General features: G+C 46.0%; 1 protein-coding gene across 8 annotated transcripts in view; it reads right to left on the bottom strand.

The window, feature by feature from the left end:
• DENND2B (DENN domain containing 2B) overlaps positions 1–21,944 on the bottom strand; it is a 173,796-nt gene that overhangs the window by 100,473 nt on the left and 51,379 nt on the right. For 3 of the 8 annotated variants that reach the window (XM_073882942.1, XM_073882940.1, XM_073882944.1), the window contains one exon: positions 3,934–4,022. The gene's annotated coding sequence lies outside the window, so the exon portion shown is untranslated. Of the gene's footprint in view, positions 1–3,153; positions 3,729–3,933; positions 4,023–20,506; positions 20,592–21,944 lie in introns of those variants that run through there. The other 5 variants (XM_073882943.1, XM_073882945.1, XM_073882939.1 and 2 more) reach the window with 5 other exon arrangements.

Genomic DNA, 21,944 nt, shown 5'->3' with positions numbered 1-21,944 from the left:
GTAGTTCTTAGAATCAGATTAGGTAGGAAATGGAGCACAGCCTCTCTTACTCCCGGGCCAGCAGTATGGCCATTGATACCTGGAGTCTGGGGCGCCCCTGTAAACTTTATACCCAAGCCCTCCATTCCACAGACAAGGCAGAGACAGTGGAATTCAGGATGCCCTAAGGCCTGTCCTCTAAGGCATTTCAAAGTTTCAGCTTCCTTGGATAACTGATTATTCTAATTTTAGAGAGAGGGTGCCCAGTGGGACAGTGTGCAGGCAGGGGTGTAGAGGAAGGGGAAGAGAGGGAGTGAGAACAGGAATGTTACTTTTTAATCCTTACAGAACACAGAGGGATCCATCCAACCTGTGACTCAGCTCTGGGAAGCTGGACTGAAGAGGAGTGGGGAACAGCTGCAGCCCCAACCTAAGCTATGGACAAATTTGCCATCAGGCCTTAGAGGCTTGCTGGGCTGTGATTCGCCTGGGAAAGTGGCTCTGTTGTTCAACAACAAATCTGCCTCCTTAGGGTCTTCCCAGGGGTTTCCTCCCAGAGCCCAGGGCATGGTAGGCAGCTTCCCTGTCCTACGACAGAAGCTGGGGCTGCAGGTGGGGTGCCGGGCACCTTCCTGTGTTCCCACCAAGCATGCCATGAACCGTACACACTCCCTGAGATCAGATCCGGGTGTCCTTGCCTGGAGTCTCCCCACCCCTTGCTATTCTGTTCCTTGGCACAGTCCCACTGCATATCAAGAATCTCTGCCCTTGAAATTCCCACTTCCTCATTTCTTTCTTTCTTTCTTGTTTCCCTCTAAGCTGTAGCCACACAGGTTCCTGAAAGCTGCCCAGCCCCCAAGGAGCCTTTCAGAGAGCTAACTCTTCCTGCCAGTTAGATGCTGCCCACTCAAAACAGTTTCCCCAGCAGAACCCAGCAGAATGAAGGAACCAAACCTGACAACCAGAAGCCTCTCTTCCAGCTAGTGAACTTTATGACACCATAACTGCCAGGTAGCTAGCTGTGGGACACTGGAAAAGCAAAGGGTCTGCTGGAATCCCTCTCTTCTGTACTAAACACAGGACTCAGGTGACCTAAGGGAAAGAAAGTTTCATCTCTGAAGGATCATTTATGAGGCTCAAAGCCTACAGTGAACATCACTCTATTTCTCAACCCAAAGAAAGCACTATTTGTTTTCTTTAATATCTTAAAGGACTTTTTAAAGGTTTTCCTCATTTTTATTTATAAATGCACAAAAGAAAAGGGCACTTTATAAACTGGGAAACCAGAACAGAGGGGCAAAATGACTATACAGAAGAGAGTGGGGTCATCCTTCAACAACTTACATTATATAGGACTTGACTTACTTAGAATTACTTTCATGAAAATTCTTCCCCAAAGACCTGTTGAAGTAGTTATATCATTATCTCCCATCTCACAGCTAATAACTCTGAAGGTCACAGAGGTTAATGGTCTTGCCAGTAGCCACCTTGATGGCAAGTAGCAGAATCTGACCATGAACTCAAGCCTACGAAACCCAAATCCAGTGTTCATTCTGATTTATCAAAAGAATGATCATCGCTAGCCTTCTTCACATATCAGGGAGGGGGGAGGTGAGCCCCAACCACAGCCACTTGAGCAGAGGAGAACTGAGATTCTGGATTTGCACTGCCTCTTCCTCACACCCCCCAAATTTAACCCCAACCAACAGTGCAATGCCATATCCCCCCAACAAAACAGAGGTTTCTACCAAGCAGAGGATCATTGGAGCATACTAAAAGGAGGCATCACTTTAACAGTGGGCCATCTGAGGTCCAGGGCCACAGAGTTCACCCTTGTGGACCCTTAGGCCATAATACTGATGCATACATGTACACATTCAGGGAGCCCAAACTGGGGACATGGTCAGTGCTTTTATTGGCAAGCTGACCCGAAGTTAATCAGAAGGCCCCCTCATTGTCTGCCAGAATACAAAAGACATTCTGTTCAGAAAGTTCAAGAAGAAAAACCAAAGAGCCAGGACAGCAGCTGTTCCCTCATCCCACAGAGAAACCAAAGGCATCCACAATGTTCCCTGAGGCCCAGGAGTAAGTTTGAGATACAACATGCCTGAAGCTGAAGTACATCTCCTGATGGGTCCCCACTGCAGGGAGTGTCTGCTGCATGAATCCTCCAAATCAGATTACTAATAACCTAGCCACCCCATCACCTATAAAGTGCCTTTCTGGAAGGGTCTCCTCTGCTAGGCCACACTAAGCTCACCACACACCAGTCCTCTAGGTCAGAACAAGTTTTACCAAAGCATAGGACAAACAGAAGAGGAGTGCGCAGCACGGACAGTGCATGCCCTGAGACCAGGTTAAAATATTAACCCAAAGTAACCATCTGGCACAACCACAACACCTCGTGTCTCCACGAGCAAGCTAGCTCTTAGCGGCCATCACTGAGAGCTCACTCGGAGATACCTGTATAGGAAACCTCTTCACAGGCCCCCCAACCCAAAACACGCACACACCTGCCAGCCTCCACCCCATATACTTTTTAGGAAAGCCTGTGATGGGCTTTATTAACTCAGGAGAACAGCATGCTTCTTTCCAAGTTACCTGGGAAGAGACCGAGAGTGTGATTCTCAGCTCAGATATCCCTAAGACGGTCCCTCGGTCCTAAGAACTGCTCCAGAGACTGGGAACTCACCACAGGCCCCTAGCTGAGTTAACTGGCTTTTTTATTTTTCATTACAGGTCAGACATAGCAGCACCAAGAGACAAAACAGACAGTGTTCACTAGAACAAACCAAGCCACTCAAAAGACACTGGAGTTTCCATGTAAGAACCTCAAACACAATACTAGAGTGATGATAACTCGCTTTTTCTATATAAAACACTCTTTCTGTAAAATATCCTAAGCCTTTGTGCTAAATAAAAGATGATGATTTCTACAGAAAGTCTAAACACCTCAGGTTCAGCAAGAGGGAGATCAGCTAGATTTGCAAAGTCAAGAAAATTGGCTGTTTCCCTCCTCCTTAAGCTAATAGAATCCAACTGTTGAAGCATGACATCATTCCTGAGCCCCAAACCCCGAGCAGAGAGTACAGACATTTGCCTGCCTCCCAGAAAACAGCCCAAGACTATGGCCAGGAAAGGAGAAAAAACAATCCAAGCTGGAGCTGACCTTACCTGAAAGTCCCGGTGCTTTCCTGCCCACTCCATTCTCGGCAGAGTTTGGCTCACACCACAGTCTGTAAGGGAGCCCAGGGCCCCAAAATCCACTCGCTTAAGCTCCGATACCTGCTGCGAGCTTCCCACAGCTCCTTCCTCTGACCTTTCGTGGAGCTCCTTCCAGCCAAATGAGCAGAGCTCTTCTAGCCGGCCAGGCCAGTTGTCATGGAGACCGTGTTCTCGCCAGCCAGCATGCTCCTGTGCTCGCGCTTGCTCGCTCTCTCTCACTTGCTCGCGCTCTCTCTCTCTCTCTCTCTCTCTCTCTCTCTCCCCCCCCTCCCTCTGTCTCCTCTCTCCTCTCCCCCTCCGCCCCCCTTCTCTCCCGCTCTTAGTTCTGGGAGGCTTCCATGAAACAGCACTGTCTTTTGATCAGCTCGGGTTCTGCACACATTCCACTCCTCCTACCTCCCTTCTAGTCAAACAAGGGCTCTGGGCAGCTCCTGGGAACTTGCTTCAACAGCTCAGATGGGAGAAGGGGAAAGACAGTGAGTGGACTTGTTTTCCTCCCCTCCAGTGTCTCATTTTTTTTAACTTGGAGGAATCCTGGCCAGAGGGGAGGGAGCTAGCTGGAGCACTTGGGAGGGGAAGCAAGCCCTTCCTCTGGGTCCCAGAGTGCCGGCAGGAGGACCCAGACGCATTGCCTTGACTTGTTTGTGCACTTGGGATTTTCCGGGCAGCACTTGAGGCGGAAATGCATTCACATCCCAGGAGCTCGCCTGGACTGGCCTCTCTGCTTACCTTGCTGCCTGCCCAGGTTGTGGTGATCGCTTTAACCAGTGCAGGGACTCATGGTACTATTGCTGGTGCCCAAGCAGTCTCTCATCTTCCTGCAATGGAGAGGAAAGACACTAGGTCAGGACCAGTAAGAGTCCTGGGCAAGTCCAGAGTCACAGCCCAAGCAACAGACATGATACAAACACAGCCTCATCGCTCTGCCCGGCTCAGGGCCTGCAGCTAAAGCCCCGGCTGTCTGTGAGCTGCTGTGACAGCCAGGAATACTGTCACTCCGGTCCAAGAGCTAGCACGGTGCCTGGGACATGGCAGGCCCTCTCAATTCAACCCCCCATGTACATTTCTGCTTTGTGACGTTCTTTTATATGCACTATTCTGTCTGATCCTCAAACCATTTGAAATACACTGGACAATATTATTACCATTTTATAGACTGGAAAACCAAGGCTCAGAGAGAGCCAATGTTTAGTCCACAGTTACACAGCTCTTGAGTTAAGCAGTTGAAGAACTAAGAGATTAGGCCACTGTTCTCCAGTCCAGGGCACTTTCCACTAAAGTACACTACCATCTGATCCTAAGAACTAACAACTTTTTTTTTTAAGATTTTACTTATTTGACAGAGAGAGAGACACAGCGAGAGAGGGAACACATGCAGGGGGAGTGGCAGAGGGAGAAGCAGGCTCCCCACTGAGCAGGGAGCCCGATGCGGGGCTCAATCCCTGGACCCCAGGATCATGACCTGAGCTGAAGGCAGACGCTTAATGACTGAGCCACCTGGGCGCCGTACTAACAACTTTTTTTGATAGCCAGTATTGAGATACAAAGCTGAGTTCCCAGGGGAAGCCAGAGAAATCTTTCAGTCATCGTGTGTGAGACCTGACTACCATCCAGTTGGCCTGAAGACTCTATGATAGCATCTATGAGATGTGGAAGGTAATGGTGCACAGATTAGAGGGAAAAGTCCTGCCCCAAAGCTATAAATTACCTTACACTTTTCCCAAGTACCCTCATAAATCTTGGCTTATCTGTTCAACACAACTGACCTAAAAGTTAGGACTGGTATTATCATACTAATTTAACAGATTTAAGAAAATCTCAAAGGGAGGTCAAATGCCTTGCCCCAGGTCACAGAAGCAGAAAATAACAGACCTAGATATACCCTTTCAACTCTCATGTGTGTATTAAGCAGAATAGTTGTAGAAGCACCCGTGGAGCAGGGGTCAGAAGACCCTGGAAGTGTCTGCCTCTTCCACCTATGAAACCTACCCCATGGGCAACTGATAGGCTGGGATGGGCATAAAAAGAGATGATGTTTGGGAAAGCATTCTCCTTAAATTAGGGAATTGAGCTAAGAACTTCATTCATCTCAGCTGCTCTTTATCATATACAAACAAACAAAAAGCCAGGGCAGTGGGTATCTCTCCCAGAGGAGGACACTGGGGCTCAAGGAAGACATTTTTCAGTGCTGCTTCCTAAAACGGTGCCAGAGAGGTCCTGATGGAATCTTTAATGCAGCGATTCCTTGCAGAATCCTTGTGTTTTTATTAACCTCTGATATATCACAAAATTCTCAAAACAAGATTTTAATTGACTTGAGTTTAAAAGGTAAATATTGGGCACCTGGGTGGCTCAGTTGGTTAAGCGACTGCCTTCAGCTCAGGTCATGATCCTGGAGTCCTGGGATCGAGTCCCACATCGGGCTCCCTGCTCAGCAGGGAGTCTGCTTCTCCCTCTGACCCTCTTCCCTCTCATGCTCTCTATCTCTCATTCTCTCTCTCTCAAATAAATAAATAAAATCTTTAAAAAAATAAATAAAAAAAAAGGTAAAAATTTAAAAAAAAAAAAAAAAGGTAACTACATGTCAGGAGCCGAAGTAGGAAAAGTGTGAAGAAAATGCAACAGGAACTAACGGGACAGTATAAACTCTAAGTGGTGGTGGGCCCTATTGCTGTAGTGAAGCCATCAGAGCTTCAAAGGGGGCAGGGACCAATCTTCCACTACAGATGCCCAACCTGAGCCAAACACCACCTCAGGAATCCCTCAAAGGCCCTAGTGTCCCACGTCTGCAAAGGAAGACAGGATGAAATGGCAAGTGCAACACCATCAGGTCCCAAAACTTCTCCCTCTTCCCATTCCCCACAGGCATCCCTCTGTTCTCCTCCTCACCCTGAAAATGCACATTCCACTTCCCAGTAGCCATACTGAAAAAGAAGAGATGATGCCCATTCACTTCTACAACAAGATAATACTGACAGTTACAATATTAGCACCAACTAACATTTACTGAGCACCTACCATATGTCAGGCATTCTTCAAAGCACTATGAGGGGCCAGGGGCCGGGGCCAGGGCTGAGTACTGAAGCAGCTACAAATCTAGTCTCTAAAGTAATCCAGACTTCAAAAAGCCCTCCAGACTGGGCACAAAATGCAGGCCATGCTCCCCCTAGTGGCACCCTGGAGTTCACAGAGATTCTTTAGAGCCTTGTCCTCAGGGGGAAGGGAGACAGTAAGGGCCCCATGATGGAAGAACCGGAACCCCTGCTTCGGTGCTGCTGCAGGTACAGGCTCCTTGAACTAGGCAGGGCAAGAGGACAGCTGCACCCCTCCGCTGCCTCTGCAAGGCTGGATTCAGATCAACCCACTTGACCTTTCCCAAATGACAGGGCTTTTACAGCCTTATGGGGTCTAGGATCTGTTGAAAGGCACGCATACAATCTTGTGCCAGAAATCTAGGAGACACCCTTGCATCTTCCTGCCTCTCCCTCCCCATATCCAATCCATTTGCCAATTCCAAATAATTCTATTTCCAAAATGTGTCTATCCATTTTTCTGCCCTCCACTGCCACCTCAGTCCCTTCCCTTGCTTACTGAAAACCCTCCTGGATGGCCCCAGCTTCCACTCTTATCCTCCCAGCTCCATTCTCCATGCAGCTGTCTGATGGACATCCGATCCTGTCATTTCCTGCTTGATGCACTTCAATGGCTTCCCACTGCACTTGAGATAAAATCTGAATTCTTACCAGGACCTAGAAGGCCCTGCTTGATCCTTCTCCAGCCTCCTCTCAGCACACTTCCTGCCCTCCACCTGTGTGTGCTAGCTACACAGGCCTTCTTTTAATTCCCCCAAAGGGCCAGATTTTTCCCAAGCTATTCCCCTTGGCCTGGGACACCCCCACCCCCACCCCCGCCCCTAGTCTGCCTAACTGGCTCTTACCTTGCCTCAACTTGCCTCTCACCTCCTCAGAGAAGTCTTCCACGATCCTCCAATCGAAATGAGGATTTATCCTTCATAGCACTCACCATAATCTCCAACCAAAATACATTTCCCTTTTCTTAAGGCCGATTTTCCCTGATGAGCTCCTTGGGAGCAGGAACCTTGACTGTTTTGCCACCACACCCCCTGCATCTAGGATAGGGCCCAGCTCCCAGCTAGTACTCAGTAAGTGTCTGCTGAATGAGTGCAAAGAACCCATTTCATCTTGTCCTGCAGGAAGAAGAAACTTAGAACAGCTATTTCATGCCACTCATTGTTTCTTTTCATAGACTTACAAACTATAATTACATCTCCTCTCCTCATGTGCTTTGCCTGTGGGCTCGACCAAAAATTCCTGTAAAGTCTCCCCGTGGTTTGTTTCCCAGAAATTTCCTCGTAAGGTCACTCTTTTAGGGACGCGCTCCAGGGTTTTATGGCCTCTCCCGTTACCCACCACAGGCACTCCTCCACCAGTGTCACTGCCAAACCGAGCGGGGTGCAGGAATGGCCCAACTCCCATAGATGAGAAGGATCTCTCAGGTCAGCTCCATTCAGGGACAGTAACATTTTTCTCTTACCTCCAACGTGCAGGTCACTGTGCTTATGAAAAATATATTTTTCCTTTAAAAAGTCATCTTATGTTTTATAATTTAACTGTGCCCTTCCTCTCCCACCACTCCCTCCCTGCTGCTCATGCTGTTACCTTAATCGGAGGACCTCCTCCTCCCCAACAAGCAAAATCTTACAAGGCCCAACTCAGTGATCACCTCCCCTGTGAAATATTTCTTGATCTCGTAGCAGAATCTGTCTGCTCTGCAATCCCACAGCAGTTTGAAGATGACTTTATCGTGGTATTCATAGCACTTTATCACTGTCACTCGTATTCATACGGTCATGAGCCCCATAAGGTCTACTAACTTTATTATTATTTCATTCACAGTGGGCAATCTATTAATGTGTGTGGGATAAATCAATCTTTGAAAAAGACTTTAAAAAGCAAAAACAGAAGCTGTACCTGCCATAAGATGAGCGAATCTGAGTGCAAAGACTTATACAGAAACCTAAAAACACAGAAGCAGAGTAAATCTTTTAAAGTCACTCCTTACTTTGGGATCAAAGGAATTCAAGAAAAGTAAGCTGTTGTTTTGATATTTCCTGTTGGATCTCAGAAGGCCTAAGAGATGCAGTGTAACTTCAGCCGCCTCCGGGAGCTGAGCTCCCAGTTGCCACCAGACTGTGGAGTTCAGCCACCTCTGCACAGGGGGCATCTAGTTCTGCCCAAGTAGTGGGGGAATCTGGCATGTGTCCTGCCTGGTTCTGCACTGGGCTCTGGCTGCCGTGTGAGCAGGCAGGTTTACACAAGAGCCCTTTAGGAAATGCAGGAGTAGAGAAGGAGTCGGCCGACTGGAGCCCAGGTCCTGGTTGCCAGGGTGGTGAGATCTTGAGCAAGTCCCTGCCCCACTCGGGGCCTCCGCTTTGCCCTGCACGTAACAAGAGGGCTGCTGGGCTGTTGGAACTAGCTGTTCTCCAAAGGTCCTTACAACTTGAATGTCCTGTTGCAGTTGCCCAGTCCAACTGTTCTGTCCCAGTCACCTAGTCCCACTGATTTCAGGAAGACTTCCTGTTTCAGAGGCTCCAGAGTCTCCTCCAAGACTTTCAGCAGAGCCCCTGGCCTGGGGATTTGGAGTCCTCTGCCTGGGACCAGATGGAAGACCAGCCCCATAAAAGGCAGCCTCTTCTGGAGGAGAAGATGGGAGATTCAGGCTTCTTGCCTAAAGAAGGCTGAAAAGAGAAGAAAGATGCCAAACACAGGATGGGGAAATTTGGAAATGACCTGGGAAGTGCCTTGGAAGGAGACTGAGCCTCTGCCAGGGACTCACTCCTTAGCCATCGGTCTGAGACAAAGCTGCTTTTACAAAGCAGAGGAACTGGCAATATCTAAGTTCTCCTGAAGATAATATGCCTACTTCCAATCAAGCAGTCTCCTCATGGGCTCTATAGCACCTGTGAATCAAAAAAACAGCTGTCTCTATCCAGATGGCAACGCCAGCCTTCTCCTGACTCTGTCAGGAGCCACATCCAGCAGGACCTCCGGGTACACCAGCCACTCCTACACATACTCTGCTTCTGGCTTGCACAGATGAAAGGGCCGTGCTGTGCTCAAGTCCTGGCATTTTATGAGCGGAAATTCTCTGGTGTCCTTACTCCTGACCTAATCCCACCTGCCTCCCACCCAGCACTAAGGCTCTGAACTAAAAGAGTGTGGCATTCAGCCTGTAATTATCCTGGATCCCACTGCCCTGTGACGAAACAGCTCCTGGACATCTTCATGCTGGGTTGAGCACTCTCCTTTAGTCTGTCGGCCTCCCAGCCCTAGTTCACCTCTACTCAGTTCACAACTCTCAATATGAAACTCAAAATTCAGATCCTCAGGGCACAAGATACTCAGTGGCTTGATCCAATCTCTTGGAGTATCTGTCACAATGCTTCCTAGAATCTCTCAAATCCACAGACCACTGACTACTGTCCCTTGTTAAGTCTGAGCATTTTAACACTGGGCCACATAAACACAGTCTGGGGCCAGGAAAGACCGGACTGAGGAGCCAGTATTCCAGACCCCTTCTAAAAGCACCATTTTACCTTTCCAGAATGGGCTTCTCATGCTTACTTGCCTTAGAACTCTGAGCTCAATCAAGACCTTAACCTGTCACGACCGAAGCTTGATGATAGGGGAGGTAGAGCACAAAGTGGGGGGAAAGGAGATGGGGGAATAAGAAGAATGTGGGCTCAAATGGCTTTTCCATGATATAACCAAAAAAATACCTTGAGCCTGAATGAAAAAGTACCCCTCAGAATAAGATCTGGGCAAAAGTGTGGGAGATGTGGGCCCAGACTGTGTCACCTCCTCCATGTTATCTCCCCTGATTTTCCCTGCCTGGACTGGATTCTCTACTCATAGTCCCTATACTCATTGAAACAGTCTACTACTCCATTGTTAGCCATGCTCACTGCCTTGTATTTTAGTGTACAAGGCTTATTCAACTTAATTCTCCTACTAGCCTATAAGCCTATAATATTCTTTAGGGCAATAACTATGTCTTAACTCTGAATTCTAGTTTAGGACTCTGTACCAAGCACAATTAATACATTTTTAATCTATGAACTAATGAAACCAACTAACCAACTAATCAATCTAATTAATAAGGGATCAATAATATCACCACAAAACCTAAACCATTTGGTGCTTAGCACCTCAGAGTGGTCCAGGGTTCCCAAGGTATGACGTGTACAGAAGATGACTGATTATAAGTGGTATATGGACAAACATCTTAAAAATGTTAAATACTTTATATTTATCTTAATGTTCATAAGAAAAAAACATAACCAGCTATTAACCCCATTTTCACTGATCTCATTGATTAGACCAATGCAAAAGAAGGTACAGTTGACCCACAAACAACGTTGGAGTTAGGGGTGCTGGCCCCCTATGCAGTTGAAAGTTTTCATATAACTTTTGACTTCCCAAAAACTTAACTACTAAGAGCCTACCGCAGACTGGAAGTCTCACCAATACCACAAAGTCATTAACACATATTTTGTACATTATATGTATTATATGCCACATTCTTACAATAAAGTAAGCTAGAGAAAAGAAAATGCTATCAAGAAAATCATAGGAAAAGAGAATACAACCACAGCATTATAATGTATTTATCCAAAAAATCCATATATAAATGCACCTGCACAGTTCAAACCTGTGTCATTCAAAGGTCAACTGTGTATGTTTTTTGTTTGCTTTCAGTTTTGTTTTGCTAAAATTAGTGGGTAGAAATTTAAAGAGAAATAGGGAACCTACACAGTCTCAAAGTATCTCTCCCAAAATGTTTATTAATTACAAAGGCATAAATACAAAAACATGATGAGGAAGAAACCTAGCAGACATTATCTCAACCAAGTGATCAAAGGTAACATTACCATTAATAAGACATACTGACATCATGTACCCCGACATGATGCACTGGGAAGGGCATTTCATTTCTGTGGCATTCTTCCCAAAAATCCACACCTCAATCTAATTATGAGAAAATATCAAACAAACCTGATTTGAGGAACAGTCTATAAAATACCTGACTAGTACTCCCTCAAAAGTCTCAAGGTCATAAAAGACAAGGACACACCGTGGAATTGTCACAGATTGGAGGAGACTAAGAAGACACGACAGATAAATGTAATGTGAGAGTCTGGATTAGATCCTAGAATAGGAAACACTAATGAAATCCAAATTAAGTCTATAATTGACATTACACTATTACCTAACTTCTTGTTGTACCATAGTTCTGTAAGATTAGGGGAACTTGTATTGTCTCTGCCGCTTTTCTGTAAGTTTAAAATATTTAAAAATAAAAAGCTCTTAAAAAGCCAATTTAAAGATCAGTAAATAAAAGTATATACAGGGGTGCCTGGGTGGCTCAGTTGGTTGAGCATTTGACTCGATTTTGGCTCAGGTCATGATCTCAAGGTCATGTGATCAAGCCCCATGTTAGGCTCTGCACTCAGCGTGGGGTCTGGTCGAGATCTCTCTCTCCCTCTCCCTCTGCCCCTCCCCCTGTTCATGCACTCCCTCTCTCTTTCTCTCTCTCCCTCAAAATAAATAAATAAAATCTTTTTTTAAAAAAAGTATATGCAGTATAAATCATAGGAATGGGTAAGAATGGCTCAAGTTTGAGAAGAACTACAGCAGTCACTCCTCACACCCTACCTCCAAGAAAAACTGCCCCCAGAATGAGAATTGTGGCTGTAGAAGAATATTTAGTAAAATAGGAAAGTGTTCATTTTATATTACTTTGAGAAAAGTAATAAATTATCCCATTTTGTTAAAAAATATATATCACATATATAATGCATAGAAAAATGTCTGTGTTAAAATTAAAATAACCTATACTAAATAAAATACAGATGGCATTATTAGATAGTAAATGGGCCATAGCTTTTAGAAAGTAACTTGGCTAAATCAATTAAAATGTTCATATTCTTTGACTCAGTATCGTATCCTCGTTTCTAGGAAGTTATCCTAAGAAAAAAACTTCCAAAGTATGACTGGTACATTTCAAGGATGTTTTGACCAAGACCCAGATTAAAAAATACGTATGTAATATAGTAATGTTGTATGCACATGTATGAGAGGGCATGTGTGTTGTGTATAAAACTGAACCAAAAAGTTTTCTCAAAACGGTGTTTATCTTGGGCGCCTGGGTGGCTCAGTTGGTTGGACGACTGCCTTCAGCTCAGGTCATGATCCTGGAGTCCTGGGATCGAGTCCCGCATCGGGCTCCCTGCTCAGCGGGGAGTCTGCTTCTCCCTCTGACCCTCTGACCCTCTTCCCTCTTGTGCTCTCTATCTCTCATTCTCTCTCTCTCAAATAAATAAAATCTTTAAAAAAAAAAAAAACGGTGTTTATCTTTACCATGTGTGATGCTATCTTAATCTATTTCATTAAGAAAGCCAACAAAGCTTGTACAGCCCCCACAAAATTGATTTTCCAACCCACTAATGATGACCTGCAGTCTGAGAAACTGCACTGGACTATTGTGCGGCCATTAAAAAAAATGATACAGTCCCCAAGCTGGTGACCACGACTAGCTCTAGGGGAAGAGGAAAGAAGGTGGAGGACTTGCTCTCACAGTACACCTTTTTGCACCGTTTGGATTCACAACACATACATGTATTACTTATTTGAAAATTAACCTTAAGTGATGACTGTGAAGACTTTAACAGCATCAGGCAATGCTAATTGTGCATCACAAACCTATAATTACACTACACTACAAAAACACATACAAGTGAAGAAGGAAGACACTCCAACAAAGTGCTGGGATAGGATTTAAGTCAGTCAACTGGACACCTTCCAACTTTCTGAAAAGGTTCTGACATGGAACATACCACTACTGTGGCTTCTAGGGTTTTCCATTCAGAACCTGGTAAGTGGGCTAGCTTCAGCACTCCATTCACACTCAGGACTCTCTCTTCTGAGTTCTTTTGCTTTCCCTCCTTCCCCCACCAAGCCATTGTTCATCCATTCATATTTTTAATTACAGATAAGCTCTTCTGAGCAACAGGATCATTTCTTACTAGCTTTGAATTTCCAACAGGCTATAATGCTGTGCTTTCTTTACACATAGCAAGTACTCAGTAAGTATTTATTAAATAAGCAATATCACAAGCAAAACTCCAGAACAGAGAAATATGAAAAGTGGCAAGGACATGGAGGAGGAAGCACCAGCCACTAGAGACTCAGTACAAGTCATACTAAAACATGTTGTTATTACTTTCATTTAAAAAAAGCTAATATAAAGTTATTATAGAGAATAAAGGAGACAACATATGTGAAACACACAGTGATAGCAAGTGGTCTATAAACAATAGTTTGGGGTTTCAAAAATAATATGCATACCTATTTCCATGATATATATTTGTATATGACATATGTTATATATCATATAAATAAACACATCCATATGCACACACATATATCAAAGAATGCCAGGGACACAATTTTTCTGGACTTCAGAAAAACTCTTGATCTTAAGGATAAAAGAGAAATACACTGGCAGCTGGATGGTCTGGTAACTCAGGACAGCTGGGCCCAAACGGTGCTACAAAATGGATCAATATCAACTAGGAAGAAGTGCTCTGGAACTCCCTAGAAGTCTGGCCACTTCTCATCTGTTCTAGATCCTATCACGGTTGTTTTTATCAATGACTAGGGGAAGACACGCTTATCTAAAATGCCTATGGCAAACTAAATGGGAGGAATAATTAATATACTAGAGAGAATCAGGAAGAAAGGCCTCCACAAACTGGAACCATAAGTTTAATGTAGCAAGATGACATTTAAAAAAACAAAAACAAAAACAAAAGATACTATTTTACTCTTAAGTTTAGAAAAAAAACTGCACTAACAACAGGATGAAGATGGTAGAAGTGAAGGAGATTTGAGAAATGATTCAATAGGAGTCAACTGATGAGTCAATGTGATTTTTAGGTTTACCGACTAAAATACAGAGCCCAGATCAAATGAGGTCCATGTCTTTACTCTGCTCCATTCCCATTAGAACAATAGCGCGTTCAGGGGAATACACACTGTACTTGCAGACCCAGGGGTAAATGGAGTCTTAACATCTCAGGCAAGTATACTGAAGGAAAAAAAGAAAATCAAGTCTACGGAGCCCCTTAAGCTGAGAAATAACCTAACATGTCTGGTTCATGAGGCTCCTAAGTCCTCCTGCAGAACACGAAGATACCACTTTTATCCCTATGGAATCACCTCAGGGGACTGGTGGCTAGATGAGGTAAAGAAAGCTCCTGAGAAGAAGAGCCAGCTGAGCCCTGCCTGATCAGCCCTTTGTCCTTGCTGCTATTCACACTGGAACCTCCCATTTGGGGCTCTGACCACCCAAGCTTTAGTAAGGACACAGAGAAGCTCAGGAATCTCAACAATTCTTAACCATCATCTCCCTGAACTATGGTTCATCATGATCGGAATTACAAAGTGATGTTTTTAACTATTAGAGTGAATTCTTGTGGATCTTTAGCCTTCTATACTAAGTCGTCGTCTGATAGCTGTTGGTGAGCAAGGACTCGGGTTTGACTATTCTAACGGAAACATTTAGACAGCAGAAATGCAGCCTTTCAGCTCCATCAGGCATTGCTGGGATATATACATACCAGCTTATCTCCCATAATGGAAAACTACGATGCTTCTTCTAGGTACCTAAGAAGAATCAGTAAGAGAGAAGAGCAGCAGTCCCTCAAAACCCAGTTCTTATCCTAGGAACATGGAAGGAGGCCCTGGTCTGCAGATGAGTGTCACACTAAATAAACTGCAACATCCTATAGTACAAGATGCCATTTTTTAAACCATTCTCTCTCTTTTCCCCAAGGATAAGAACTTAGGAGTTTCTAGAATGATTAGCTCCTTACCAATACATGCATTAGGAGGGGTGCCTGGGTGGCTCAGTCGGTTAAGGCTCCAACTCTTGATTTTGGCTCAGGTCATGATCTCAGGGGGTCCTGAGATTGAGCCCTTTGTCAGGCTCCACACTCGGTGGGGAGTCTGCTTCTTTCTCCTCTCCCTCTGGCCCTCCCCCCACTCGTGCTCTCTCTTTCTAAAATAAATAAATCTTGGGACGCCTGGGTGGCTCAGTTGTTAAGCATCTGCCTTTGGCTCAGGTCATGATCCCAGGGTCCTGGGATCTAGCTCTGCATCAGGCTCCCTGCTTGGCCAGGAGCCTGCTTCTCCCTCTCCCACTCCCCCTGCTCGTGTTTCCTCTCTTGCTGTCTCTCTTTCTCTCTGTCAAATAAAAAAAATAAAAATAAAATAAATAAATCTAAAAAGAAAACAATACATGCACTAGGTATATCCCATTTTTATGTAAAATAGAGGGAGTTGCCTTTTGTGTACAAAGAGGTACTTTCAAACATTCATTCACTTAGAGATCAATATAGAGGAACCTATGCAATAGGGGGGAAAATTAAGCCCCAGGTTGCAAGGAAGGGAAGATAGATAAGATCGGGGAAACAGGAATGTGAAGGGAGAGAGGAGAGCGATTTAAGGTCCTTGAAGGACAGAAACAGGACGCTTGTTTGTAAGTCTGAGAACAGCATACTTGGGGGAATTCCTGAGCATTACTCCCAAGGATGTCAAGGAACATGTTAGATTAGAGCACCACTTAGCCTTGTGAAGGAAAGAAAGATTTCTGAAAGCCTATTATTCCCTCAGTGTCAGGGTTCCTTTCCCTAGGTTAACACGATTGCCTAAAGCCCCCGTAACTGGTCGGCTAACGCTGCCAAAGGAGGAGGCGAGGGGGCAGAGGACAAAAAACAAAGGGTTAAGGACCACTGTCCCCAGCACAGCAGATGCCAGCAGAAGGCTTCCTTCTCCTAATCTGTGGGACTCCAGAGGCTGTACCTCAGAGACGCTAGCTTTCCTGAAACCTGAGCAAGCAAAGGAAGTCAATCATTCGAGAGTCCTCAAGGTGATGAAAGACTGAAGCCACTCAGGTGAATGACTCAGGCGAATGCAGAACAGCTGAGGTGCGTGGGGCACACCTCTTCCAAGGAAAAGGCCTCCAGGAGCTGAGAAGAGGAAGTCTACTTGGGGAAAATTCACCAAGAAGATGAGGCCTGACTCTGTGTCCTCCCAAGAGAATAACCGCTGCTTATTAAATTCTTGTTCCTCTTCAGACTCAGGGGGTGTCCAGACACAGCCAGCAGAAGCACAGCCAGCAGCCAATCACAGAGGGCCACAAACCGAGAGAGAGCTGCCAGAGGGTGACAAACAAACATGAAGACTCTCCTTGGGAGCTGCAGGTTCGCAAAATGCTTCTGAGGACACCAAAGGTGACCCTCATCTCTACTTCTCTTTTTTCAACCATGACCTCTCTCTCTCTCTGCTCTCGCCTGCTGTATGGGCAATGAGAATGGACACAAGGAAGGAGGACCAGGAGCCATTTTTTTTTAAAGATTTTTTTTAAAATTTATTTATTTGAAAGAGAGAGAGAGAGAGAGAACAAGGAGGGAGGAGGGGCAGAGGGAGAGGGAGAAGCAGGCTTCCCGCCGAGCAGGGAGCTGGATGCAGGGCTCCATCCCAGGACCCTGGGATCAGGACCCAAGCCGAAGGCAGCCACTTAACCAACTGAGCCACCCAGGCATCCCCAGATCAGGAGCTATTTTAACAGAAAACAAGAACGTGAAGGATGAGTGACTGTGAAGGTAAGGAGCGGTCCAGATTCTGGCTCTGATCACTGGGCGCCAGTCACCACATCAGGGATACAGACAAAGCAGGATATTCCACAGTGATTCCACTGCATCAGGATATTCCACAGCTTTGCTATGGTCATGTCTGAGTTCAACAGAGAGGTAAAGTCGCTCCAACACAGGAAGTTGTTTAGACAACCAGACAGACAAGAGTGGAAAGGACAGAGATGGAGGATGGAGTGATGGACAAGAAAAGCAGTAAAGGAGAAAGTATAAAAGAGGAAAGGAAGGAGAAAGAAAGAGGGGAAGTGGAGGAAAATGTGTGTGTGTGTGTGTGTGTGTGTGTGTGTGTGTGTGTGTGTGTGTCTTGTAGGAGGAGAAGGGGAGAGGAAGTGGATAATGCAAACAGAGCCATAAATGTAACTCTGCAAATATTGAGTTCTTGGCTGCTGATTATCACTGCCCATAGTCTACGAACAGCAGAGTTGTGTCGTCCTCAGTAGTTAGGTTCTGTGGTCAGCACATAAGGTGAAAATCACGTGGAGTCAAATTACTCTCAAAATTCCCTTAGAAAAGTACCCCACTGGAAACCAGCCCATCTCCCAGCAAACCCAGTTCAGTACTTTTCATATACATTTTTGTGCACTCTCAAGAATCTCAGAACTAAAAGGACCCAAGGAATCCATCCTCCTCGTCTAGTAATTCTCAAACAAAACAAAACAAAACTCTTAGTAGTAAAATCACTCATCTGGTCTGAATGTTTCTGAGTAAGCTTCATTTTGCTCAGAGATGAGTAATCACCTAATGTCACCCAACTAGACAAGACTCTTCCCTGATCCCACATCCTTCCTCCATGTACTCTTCTCTTCAAATTCCCCTAGAAGATAGAAGGCTGAGACTGGAGGCCCTGTTCTACCACTAAATAGCTGTGTGAGTTGGGGATAGCACCTTCCCCTTTCTTGGTTCTAATCTCCATCTGGAAAATGAAGCCAGGCTAGATGAGATGTAAGAGCCCACACAATTCTGAGATACTTACTGAATGAAAAAGTGCTTTGAAAACTGCAAAGCCTTTTATAAACAACCACTCGGACAGAGCAGACATTCTGACATCTTCTGCCTTTCCCTCAACTTCATCCTTCACAGCCCATGTCTAGGTCCTACTTGTTCTACTTCTAAATCTTCTCTAGGACTTACCCGCTTCATCTCTATTTCTGTTGCTGATGTCCCATACTCTTTAGTAGGTCTCCTTACTGCCAGTCTCTGTCCTCTCCAAAATTACCCTACTTTCTTCTACAAGAGTGATTGATTTCCACAAAATCCCACCTCCACTGCCTCACTTCCATCTCCGATGCACCAAGGAAGAAGCTCCAAGGTTCAAATTCCCAGCTCCGCACTGCCAGATCTCCCACTCCCAAGGCAGATCATCACAGTGACCCTGACCATGCCACATTCTATGTTCTTGCTCTTCTCCACCTCCAGAACACTTCCTGCCTCTCCTTTGCTTATATAAAGTCGATCTAACTTTCAAAGACCAGAAAACATTCTGCCTACTCCAAGAAAGCTTTCCTATAGTTTTAAGACACAACTTCCTCATTCCTGAACTATAAATATATTCAGTTAGTAACCAAACACAGCTAAGATCTTTGATATCCTCTAATTGTTTAACAAATTTTGTCTCTCCCTGAGATTATAGGTTCCTTCAGGCAGCCAACAAGCATGATACAATATCTGCATCACAATGCTGGTTACCGCTGGGGGGAAAAAAGTACTAAATAAAGGCTGAGAGGCAAGATCTTGGTTTTCTCTCCTGCCCTTGACCATTCACATGAAATGTTGGGGGGCGGGGGGGGGGAAGGGAAGGGGTGGAATCAATACTCTTCCCAACTCCTGAAGTACCTTCCCTCCTTTTCCTTTCTGCTCTCACCCACTCTGGGGCGGAAAGGCCCTATCATCACAGGTTCAAATCCACCTCTTCTCTAAGGATAAGCCTGCGCGCATCAGGGCAATGTGCACAGCGGTATTTAGCTCCAGTCTTTTTTTTTTTTAAGATTTTATTAATTTATTTGACAGAGAAAGACACAACGAGAGAGGGAACACAAGCAGGGGGAGTGGGAGAGGGAGAAGCAGGCTCCCCACGTAGCAGGGAGCCCGATGCGGGGCTCGATCCCTGGACCCTGGGATCATGACCTGAGCCGAAGGCAGACGCTTAACGACTGAGCCACCCAGGCTGCCCTAGCTCCAGTCTTAATGTCCTGATCCATCGATGTGATGGCAGTAGCTGCTCACAATCCCTGACAGTGATGGGAAGATAAAGGGAAGAGAGAGACACAGAGGGAAGAAGAGCCAAGACTAGCAACAGTTTTATAATATACATTTCAGATTTGGGGCCTTGAGGTAGGTCTGCTTCAAATTAAGCCCCATCTGTTCTCAAACCCCAAAGAGGCAGGGCATCCATGAAAAGGTTCTGTAACCTGCCGGGGCATGGACACCTCCACAAGCTGTGCCAGTATGCACTGGCAGCTACAAATGTGCTTCTTCTCATCCTCAAGGGGCCAGGAAACGGGGAGGTGGGGCTCTGGCTGGCCAGCCCACCTCTCAGACCCAGTGCCTCTGCCCCAGAACACTCTAGGCCAGGACCCCTGACAGACAAGAATCACACAGGTATAATACAGATGCAGAGTGGGGAGGGCTATTGTGGAACCAGCTCTATTCCCAGAGGAAGGCATTCATGGCCATCATAGGCAAGGTATTCAGCAATGCAAGCAAAACCGAGCATATATCCAAACCCACCTCCCCACGACTACTGGCCTCCAACTACTCTGGAACCCCATCTCTGCAAAAATTCCCAGCTTCCGTGTTCCCCACAGCCAGCTTCCCCCATTCCCTCTCCAGATTTACTGCCCTTTCCATCAGAAGTGTTCACCCCCACCCTCCATTTCCAGCCATCACACACACACACACACACACAGCTCCTTGGGTAGTATCTGGGCAAGGAGGCTCTCTCTCAGGCTCATCTTCTGCCCAGCATGTTCATTCCTTTTTTAACAGGTGAAGGTGGCACCTGCCTTTAAGGACAAGGAGATGCTAATGTGAACCATTCGGCGTCAATATACCCTGACTGGGAAGACAGCCAGCTATATGGCAACAAGAATACAGATTCTCTCACCTGCCTCTAAGCTCCTTCCTCACAAAAGGCATCTGCTGCACCCATCTCCAGTGCCACAGCAAGATCACAGGAAACTGAGCACCAATCTCCCTCCTCCCTCCCTCTCTTACAGGGTGGCAAGGAGACAGGGAAGCAAGTTGGAAAAAGTTTTAAGAAGAATCAGTACCATACCACATCCCATGAAAAGCGAGTTCCCGCTTCCAGGATGGCAAGAAAGGGCAATTCTCCCTTCAAACTCCTGGCTATCTCCAGTGACTGGCCTCCCTGGAACTGCCTTAATATTCCGCATCACAGAGGCCTGAAGCAACCGCGCCCCACAGAGCCCTGGAGGCAGAGAGTTGGGCAGAAAGGAATGTAGACAGCTTCCCAGAAGTGCCCAGCTAAGAAGGAAACCAAGAGCTTACCACAGCTTCCTGGGCCCAGAAGAGGATGATCCAGGCTCTCAGAAGAAGGACTCTAGCAGCTCAGAGACCTTGAAATTCCTCATATCTGAAAGCCCAAAAGAAGAGAAAAGTACAGCAGGGGGAAGACACCCAGATAGAACAAGCCTGGGCTGGCCCCAGATGGCTTCTAGTAAGTAGTGGCTACATCTGAATGTGAGCAAGTCTCAGAAACAAACCCTAAGCTACGCACAGCCCCAGAGAAACCCAAGGCAGGCCTGGCAAGGGGATGTCTGAACGTCTTAGTGTAAGATTTTGCTGATGGCTTTATCACCTGCTTTCCATGCAGAGGCTTCATTTTTTCCCACGTTCTTAGGGTAGGAGGGTGGAACCAGACCGGGTACCCAACATCTGACAGGAAAGTAAAGCTGGTAAGCAGATGGGCTTCACAGGCTCCAATGGCTTCCAGCTCTATTCCCTACTCTCTCTGTCATGCTTCAGAAGTCATAAAACTTTTTCCATTCCTACTGTGAGGTGCAGGCTTCCCAAGAAGCCCCACCGCAGTTCCCAGAAGCCCATAAGTGAGGCAAGGCTAAGCAAAGAGGAAGATCTTTCTCACAGAAGTGCTTTTTCTGATTGTCACCTATTATGGCTTCGTGAGGTTCTCTCCCAGGATAAGTTAGGGGAAGGAGGAGAACGCAGAAAGGAAATTAGAAATGCCTTCCTGTTGTATACGAAGTGTCCACGTTAAGAGTATCAAAAGAACATAATCAGATAATTTTAATTAAAAAACTAGTTAAATCATAAAAGGGTTTCCCTTCGAAGAAAAGGACAATTCCTAATACAAATTCTAAAAAAGGCAGATAACGCTTCCCCATCTCATATCCGACCCTCAGTTCGGAAACCCTCATCAACTGTTAGCATTAACACAAAATGCACAAACACACCGAAACACACATGCATATTCATTCCTCAAAGCTTTGTGCCCACAGCCAAGGCTGCAAGAGCCCTTTCCAATTTCAGGTCCCGGCGGGGACAGGAGGGGGCAAGAATGAGAGGAAGGCTTTTCCCGAGCAAAGGCTCTGGCTGCCAACAGGACTGGGGGTGGCATGAGACGCCCCCACATGCGGGAAGGCGGCTGAGCACCTGGGACCTCCCCTTCCTCCACAGCACCAGTAAACTAGCTGATGTCATCTCTCTGGTAGCCACATGTCCGCCTCCCAGCCCCTGGGATTTTGCCTATGCTCACCTCAAAATTGCACAGTAAGCGTCTGTAGCTGGGTAGTTCGGTTACTTACAGCCTGGTACCAATGAAGCAAAGGTGAAAGGTTTGCTACTTAGAAGAACCATTAGTTTCTTGCCCTGAGGCTACGCATTTTGTTCTCAAACCATGATCATAATGCATGCTGCTGTTTCAAAGAGAGGAGACGGAAGATGAGCTCAAACCAGCCCTGGGCACCAG

This window comes from Callorhinus ursinus, unplaced genomic scaffold, assembly GCF_003265705.2.
Source record: "Callorhinus ursinus isolate GAN/ISIS: 27379988/994484 unplaced genomic scaffold, GSC_fseal_2.0 scaffold49, whole genome shotgun sequence".
NCBI classification, from domain to species: Eukaryota; Metazoa; Chordata; class Mammalia; order Carnivora; family Otariidae; genus Callorhinus; species Callorhinus ursinus.
The sequence above is the reverse complement of the archived record's forward strand: the minus strand, read 5'-3'. Positions and strand labels throughout refer to the sequence as shown.